The sequence below is a fragment of the Bubalus kerabau genome, chromosome 5, assembly GCF_029407905.1.
Source record: "Bubalus kerabau isolate K-KA32 ecotype Philippines breed swamp buffalo chromosome 5, PCC_UOA_SB_1v2, whole genome shotgun sequence".
Classification (NCBI taxonomy): Eukaryota; Metazoa; Chordata; class Mammalia; order Artiodactyla; family Bovidae; genus Bubalus; species Bubalus kerabau.
This window is the reverse complement of record NC_073628.1, coordinates 10,849,636-10,857,923: the sequence shown is the minus strand read 5'-3', so window position 1 is coordinate 10,857,923 and position 8,288 is coordinate 10,849,636. Positions and strand designations below refer to the sequence as shown.

General features: G+C 45.0%; 1 pseudogene; it reads left to right on the top strand.

Annotated features, from left to right (window-relative positions):
* The first annotated feature begins 3,954 nt into the window (after positions 1 to 3,954).
* LOC129652446 (transmembrane protein 183-like) lies at positions 3,955 to 5,056 on the top strand (annotated as a pseudogene).
* Positions 5,057 to 8,288: the final 3,232 nt, after the last annotated feature.

Sequence of the window (8,288 nt, the reverse complement as noted above, 5' to 3'; positions counted from 1 at the left end):
CACCAGGCTCCCCCGTCCCTGGGATTCTCCAGGCAAGAACACTGGAGTGGGTTGCCATTTCCTTCTCCAATGCATGAAAGTGAAAAGTGAAAGTGAAGCTGCTCAGTCGTGTGTGACTTTTAGCGACCCCATGGACTACAGCCTACCAGGCTCCTCTGTCCATGGGAGTTTCCAGGCAAGAGTACTGGAGTGGGGTGCCATTGCCTTCTCCACAGAATTCCCATGTGACCTAGTAATTCAGTCCTAGGTATATGTACCCCAAAACTGAAAATAGGTATTCAAGCAAATACTTGTCCATGAATGTTCAGAGCAGCAAAAGGTGGAAACAGCTCAAATGTCCATGAATGGAGGACAGGATATAGGATATCCACATGATGAGCTAGTGTTCAGCCATATAAAGGAGTAGAGCACTGACACACGCTGCCAGACTGATGAACCTCAATAGCATCATGCTGAGTAAAAGAAGCCAGACCCAGAAGGGCACATATTGTGTGATTCCGTTTATATGAAATGGCCAGAAAGGAAAATTCACAGAGACAGAAAGCAGGCTGGCGGTTGCCAGGCACTGAGACGAAGGGGACCAGGGAGTGACTGCTTGATGGGTATGGGGTTTCCTTTTGAGATGATGAAAATGTTTTGGAATTAGATGGAGGTGACGACTGCACAAGATTTTACATATTGTGTTGTTGTTGCTTTGTTGCTAAGTCCTGTTTGACTTTTTAAGACCCCATGGACTGTAACCCGCCAGACTCCTCTGTCCATGGGATTTCCCAGGCAAGAATACTGGAGTGGGTTGTCATTTCCTTCTCTAAGGGATCTTCCCGACCCAGGGCTTGAAGCCACATCTTGCAGGGTTCCTTCCTTGAGAACTCTTCATCTTGGGGAGTCATCTGAAAATCTATGACTCTCTGCTCAGCTCACTTCCTGCTGCTCCCATGGAGGGAAAAGTGAGCTACGACCTCAGAATCTACTAGCACAATGTCCTGGTTCTTGTGGCTCCCCAATGGAATTAGACAAGGCACAGAAACAGCAGACCTGGGGCTTCCCTAGTGGTCCAGGAGTTAAGAATCAGCCTTGCAATGCAAGGGACACGGGTTCCATCCCTGGTCTGGGAAGATCCCACATGCTGAGGAGCAACTAAGCTGTGCTCCACAAATATTGAGCCTGTGCTCTAGGGTCCACAAATGGCAACTGCTGAAGCCCGTGCACCTAGAGCCTGTGCTCTGCAACACACCACAATGAGAAGCCCACACACCACAAGGACGAGCAGCCCCTGCTTGCCCCAATTAGAGAAAGCCTACGTGCAGGAAGAAGACCCCCCACAACCGAAAAATAAAATAAATACATTTTTAAAAGAAACAGCGGAGCTAGAAGAAAGCTCAAGCTCTGTTGTACATATTAGGTTTGGGGGTCCTGCTCCACCCCTTCCCTATTTCCCCAGTGTGCCCAATGCTCTGGGTGGTGGGCCAGCAGGAGCTAAGGCCCAGGAGGACTGGCAGAGGAGCCAGGCAGGGGTGGATAGAAGGTGACTGTCAACAAGCCAGCGTGGAGGGCATTGTGTTCCCAGCCATCTGGATCAGGCTTCACACTGTGCAACACTCTTCCTCTGATTCCCACCTGATTTTTACAATCACATGTGGGTCAGCCAGGCCAACAGGCCTCCTCCTCACTTTACAAGATAAACTCCAGAAGGACTTCAGGTGGTCCAGTGGGTAAGACTCCACACTCCCAATGCAGGAGGCCTGGTGTCTAACCCTGGTCGGGGAACTATATCCTGCATTCAATAAGATCCTTCGAGCCACAACTAAGACCCAGCACAACCTAAATAAATAAATGAATTATTATATATATATATATATAAGATATATATATATATCATATATATATATATAAAAGATAAGCCCCAGGAATTGACTTGCTTCAGGGTCATCCAGTGAGGGTCAGGACCCAGGCTGCCAAACTCCCCTACTCCAAGATCTTTCTATTGCTTCTTCTCCAACACCTCCTGGAGACCACTCCAACTCACCCAAAAAGAAAAGACTTCCTCTCTCAGAAAGCATTTTCCACTTGAAAGGTTGTTGTTGAATCACACGAATACACCGGGATTCTTGGCCCCCGGAGGAGAAGAATTCAATCCGGGGCCAGAGACGAGGCTTGATCGCTCAGAGCTTTTGTGTAATAAAGTTTTATTAAAGTATAAAGGAGATAGAGAAAGCTTCTGACATAGGCATCAGAAGGGGGCAGAAAGAGTACCCCCTTGCTAGTCTTCAGCTGGATGTTATATAGTCACTAGCAGTCTGTTAATGAAAGAAAGGAATGTCTTATAATTCAGAATAGCACCAGGCCCCTCGCCCATAAGATGCATTTTGGGATAATCTTGGGCCATAAAATAATTAACTTGAATCTTAAAGAAGGGCAGACCACCATACAAATAGTTTCATTTACATAGATTAGGGGAACAATATCTGAGTATAACATACTGGTTTGTCAAGTAGGTTTTGGGCCCAGAGGCGGAACCGACTTGGAGACCGAGTTTGGGGTAAAGGTGTGGTACATTAGCATAGCTTAAGACAAACATTTCCATAAGAAAAAGGCATTGGTTATCTCTAGGCTCAAGAATAGCTAACTTCAGGCGAAACCAGGTGTCATTATGGCAACACAGTATTTTAAGAGAAACCTCTCTTTAAATTTGTATAGAGAAGGAAAAAAATATTGCTAGTTTGTTTCCTCCTGCCGCTTAAGAAAGATAAAAATGTCTGACACTTGCAGGCTATTTCCTCCATTTGGAGACCCCTGGCCTTCCTGCCTGTTACCCTCTCACACTCATCCTAGAGTGGTGCGGAAGGGGCAGGAAGAATGACTATCTTCGGTTGTCGGAGTTTCTTAAATGAACAGGATGTCCTTGATCTTGGAAAGATTAGATGTCAAAACCCTCTAGGCACAGATACTTCCTGAATTGACCTTTCAGAGCCAACAACCAGGGCTTGGCTGGGCTGCCTCTGGCCCCACCTCACATGTTGCTGCTTCCAAGGTGCCTGCTGATGGTCTCAACAAGGCCAGTGGTGCTTGATTCTGCTGAAGCAGCTATGGAGATATGGACTGTTTCCTGTGGCTTGAAATGCAAAGCTGCAGGCAGAGCAAGCAAATAGGTACTCCCAAGGTCGCTGGTCAGGGAACTGGAAAAGGTCAGTTTTCATTCCAATCCCAAAGAAAGGCAATGCCAAAGAATGTTCAAACTACTGCATAATCGCACTCATCTCACACTCTAGCAAAGTAATGCTCAAAATTCTCTAAGCAAGGCTTCAACAGTATGTGAACTGAGAACTTCCAAATATTCCAGCTGGATTTAGAAAAGGCAGAAGAACCAGAGATCAAATTGCTAACATCCTTTGGATCATAGAAAAAGCAAGAAAATTCCAGAAAAATATCTACTTCGGGGCTTCCCTTGTGGCTCAGCTGGTAAAAAAAAATCTGCTTCACTGACTACACTAAAGCCTTTGTGTGGATCACAGCAAAGTGTGGAAAGTTCTTCAAGAGATGGAAATACCAGACCACCATACCTGCCTCCTGTGAAACCAGAATGTAGGACAAGAAGCAATAGTTAGAACTGGATATGCAACAATGTACTGGTTCCAAATTGGGAAAGGAGTATATCAAAGCTGTATATCATCACTCTGTTTATTTAACTTCTATGCAGAGTATATCATGTAAAATGCCAGGCTGGATGACGCATAAGCTGAAATGAAGATTGCCAGGAGAAATATCAATAACCTCAGATAGGCAGATGACACCACCCTTATGGCAGAAAGTAAAGAAGAACTAAAGAGCCTCTTGATGAAGATGAAAGAGAAGAGTGGAAAAATTGGCTTAAAACTCAACATTCGGGAGTGGGATGGCAGCAGAACCGGCCAGAGTTGGCCCTAGGCTGACAGATCCCGCTCTCTGGCCTGAAACATGGCCTGGGGTCCTGGCCCTCTAACCCAGTCTCGCCCCAACACTGTCACCATGCCCAAGAGAGGGAAGTGACTCAAGTTCTGGGCCCAAGATGCCTGCTCAGGCAGAGTGACTGTGGTAAACTATGCCAACTCGGATCCGGCCGTTGTGAGATCTGGAAGGGTCAAGAAAACTGTTGCCAATGCTGTTCAGCAGGAAGCCTCCCAGGTTCTTGGAGTGGAATCTCTTTCTGGAGCTGGTGGGCCCTGTGACATCATAAATTGCAGTGGTGAGACTGATGCCCAGGAGGAAAGCATCCATGAGAGAACTATCTCCAGAAAAAAGAAGAAGAAGAGGCACAAGAGAAGACCTGGATGGGACTGGAGGAGAAGAGTATCCCATGGATATTTGGCTACTGCTGGCCTCCTGTATCTGTCCTGAGAACATTGTGAATTTTTCCCTGATTTGTAAGAATGCCTGGACTGTCACTTGCACTGCTACCTTTTGGACGAGGTTGTACGGAAGACACTACACACTGGAGGCCTCTCTGCCTTTGCACCTGCGACCTGAGTCAACAGAGAAGCTGCACTGTCTTCAGGCATGTGTGATCCGATCTCTGTACAATATATATGAGCCATCTGCTGCGCGAATCTCCAAGAATCCAGCCATTCCAGAAAGCACTTCTAGCACATTAAAGAATTCCAAATGCTTACTTTTCTGGTGCAGAAAGATTGTTGGAAACAGACAGGAACCAATGTGGGAATTCAAGTTCAAAAAATAGCCCCCAAGATTAAAGAGCAAGTGTATGGGAGGACTGTAGCCTCCCATTCAGTACGAAGATGTTCATAACAACCCAGACCAGGACTGCTGCCTGCTGCAGATCAGCACCCTCAATTTCATCTTTATTCTAATTGTCAAGGGAATGATATTTGCCCTGTTTACTATCAATGTGAGCACGGACATGCAGCATCATTGAGTGAGACTGGTGTTCCAAGATTATCCTGTCCATGGTGGTCAGAAACTGCACAGTGAATAGGGTGTGCAAGTCATCCTGGACCCAGTGCACAGCGTTCAACTTTTTGACTGATGGCATCTTCAGTATCCATTTTCCCTGAGAGCATAGATAGTGCTTCCTGTCACTGAGGGCAGCCCTGAGCTAGGCCAGTCCATTTGTAATCAGATTCCAGTTTGGAAGGGGCAGCTGGATTGTATATCTAGTCAGTAATGCACATACTGTTTAGGTTTCTGGGGCTCCTGGTAGAAGAAGGAGAAGGACTGAATCAGGAGGAAAAACAACTAATATTTATAAATGTATTTTAATGTAAACTTTTGCATTTGAAAGGAGAAACCTGGCCCTATTTTCTGTGTTAACCCCATTTGGTGCCACTGAGTTAGTTGTTCTTTGTTCTTTGATCCCAGCCAAAGTGGATGATCTTGCTTTACGGGAAAATTAAACTTTTAAATCTCCAAACAAGGAAATTTAAACATTCCTTTATGGATCAGAGTAACCTTAGAGGCCTAAAATTGTTGCTACTCTTGCTTTCAGTTTAGCTGTCCCTCAAATTCAAGTGAATATTTCCTTGTTTCCCTTTACCTTTATCTAGAAATAAAGCAGGTGACAGGGTTTTCAGAACCTTAAAAAAAAAAATTCAGAAAACTAAGATCATGGCATCCAGTCCCATCACTTCATGGCAAATAGATGGGGCAACAATGGAAAGACTGACAGATTTTATTTTCTTGGGCTCCAAAATCACTGCAGATGGTGACTGCAGCCATGAAATTAAAAGATGCTTGCTCCTTGGAAGAAAAGCTATGACCACCCTAGACAGCGTATTAAAAAGCAGAGACATTATTTTGCTGACAACAGTCCATCTAGTCAAAGCTATGGTTTTTCCAGTGGTCATGTATGGATATGAGAGTTGGACTGTAAAGAAAGCTGAGTACCAAAGAACTAATGCTTTTGAACTGTGGTGTTGGACCAGACTCTTGAGAGTCCCTTGGATTGTAAGGAGATCAATCCTAAACTAGTTAAACCAGTCAATCCTAAAGGAAATCAGTCCTAAATATTCACTGGAAGGACAGATGCTGAAGCTGAAGATTCAATACTTTGGCCACCTGATGTGAAGAACTGACTCAATGAAAAAGACCCTGATGCTGGGAAAGGTTGAAGGCAGGAGGAGAAGGGGATGACAGAGGATGAGATGGTTGGATGGCATCACCGACTCAATGGACATGAGTTTGAGCAAGCTCTGGGAGTTAGTGATGGACAGGGAGGCCTGGCGTGCTGCAGTCCATGGGGTCACAAAGAGCTGGACACGACTGATCGACTGAACTGACTGATGAGATATTGAGCATAGCTCCCCATGCTATATAGTAGGTCCTTATTGCTTATCTATTATGTTCAAGTTTTTGAAAAATCAATTTACTTTTGATGCCTTCCTTGCCCTTAAATGTCTAGACCTGCACTGCCCAATACAGTAGCCCCCAGTCCCATCAGTTACTTAAATTTAGATTCAGTTCAGTTCAGTCGCTCAGTCGTGTCCGACTCTTTGCAACCCCATGAATCACAGCACACCAGGCCTCCCTGTCCATCACCAACTCCCAGAGTTCACTCAGACTCACGTCCATCGAGTCAGTGATGCCATCCAGCCATCTCATCCTCTGACGTCCCCTTCTCCTCCTGCCCCCAATCCCTCCCAGCATCAGAGTCTTCTCCAATGAGTCAACTCTTCGCATGAGGTGGCCAAAGTACTGGAGTTTCAGCTTTAGCATCATTCCTTCCAAAGAACACCCAGGACTGATCTCCTTCAGAATGGACTGGTTGGATCTCCTTGCAGTCCAAGGGACTCTCAAGAGTCTTCTCCAACATCACAGTTCAAAAGCATCAATTCTTCGGTGCTCAGTCTTCTTCACAGTCCAACTCTCACATCCATACATGACCACAGAGAAAACAATAGCCTTGACTAGACGGACCTTTGTTGGCAAAGTAATGGCTCTGCTTTTCAATATGCTGTCTAGGTTGGTCATAACTTTTCTTCCAAGGAGTAAGCGTCTTTTAATTTCATGGCTGCAGTCACCATCTGCAGTGATTTTGGAGCCCCAAAAGATAAAGTCTGACACTGTTTCCACTGTTTCCCCATCTATTTGCCATGAAGTGATGGGACTGGATGCCATGATCTTCGTTTTCTGAATGTTGAGCTTTAAGCCAACTTTTTCCACTCTCCACTTTTACTTTCAATCAAGAGGCTTTTTAGTTCCTCTTCACTTTCTGCCATAAGGGTAGTGTCATCTGCATATCTGAGGTTATTGATATTTCTCCCAGCAATCTTGATTCCAGCTTGTGTTTCTTCCAGTCCAGTGTTTCTCATGATGTACTCTGCATATAAGTTAAATAAACAGGGTGAAAATATACAGCCTTGACAAACTCCTTTTCCTATTTGGAACCAGTCTGTTGTTCCATGTCCAGTTTCTAACTGTTGCTTCCTGATCTGCATACAAATTTCTCAAGAGGCAAATCAGGTGTTCTGGTATTCCCATCTCTTTCAGAATTTTCCACAGTTTATTGTGATTCACGCAGTCAAAGGCTTTGGCATAGTCAATAAAGCAGAACATGGATTAGAGGAAGTCTAAATTTATACAGATCCTTATCACATATCCTTAGGATTGAACAACACAGTCTGATGAAGACCTCTTAATGGGTTTTCAGTTAGTGCTTTTGTGGTTTGGAGTACATTATTTATTGCCTCCGAGTCTACATTTCCTCCTCTATAAAGCATAAATTAAAAAACCCACTTCACAGGTAGTGACTCATTTGTGAAATAATACATGGAAGGCACTCAAGCATAGTTCTAGTGTATACTAACTCTTGGCTGTTCATCTAGTTCCTTCCCCAGAGCGCTGCAGAGGTGATCAGTTTGGCTCATCACAGCATTAGGTTGGCTGAATCAGGGAGATAAAAGACATGATAATTCCTTGAAAATAGAAACCCACTGGTATTGCTAAGAGCACAATGAATTAGCATGACGGAATCAGGCTGTGGGACTCCCCAGGTAGTGCTGTGGTAAAGAACTCACCTGCCAATGCAGGAGATGCAGGAGACTCCGGTTCGATCCCTGGGTCAGGAAGCTCCCCTGGAATAGGAAATGACAACCTGCTCCAGTATTCCTGTCTGGAAAATTCCATGGACATAGGAGTTTAGCAGGGTCACAAAGTGTCAGACATGACTGAGCATGCATGCACGCAGTCAGGTTGGGGGGATATTGTCCATGGATATGGGGCAAAAGTTGTGACAATGTCGTGAAAGGTAGGACAACGTCTTGAAAGAGGACATTGCAGGGTGTGGGTATTGCTGACAT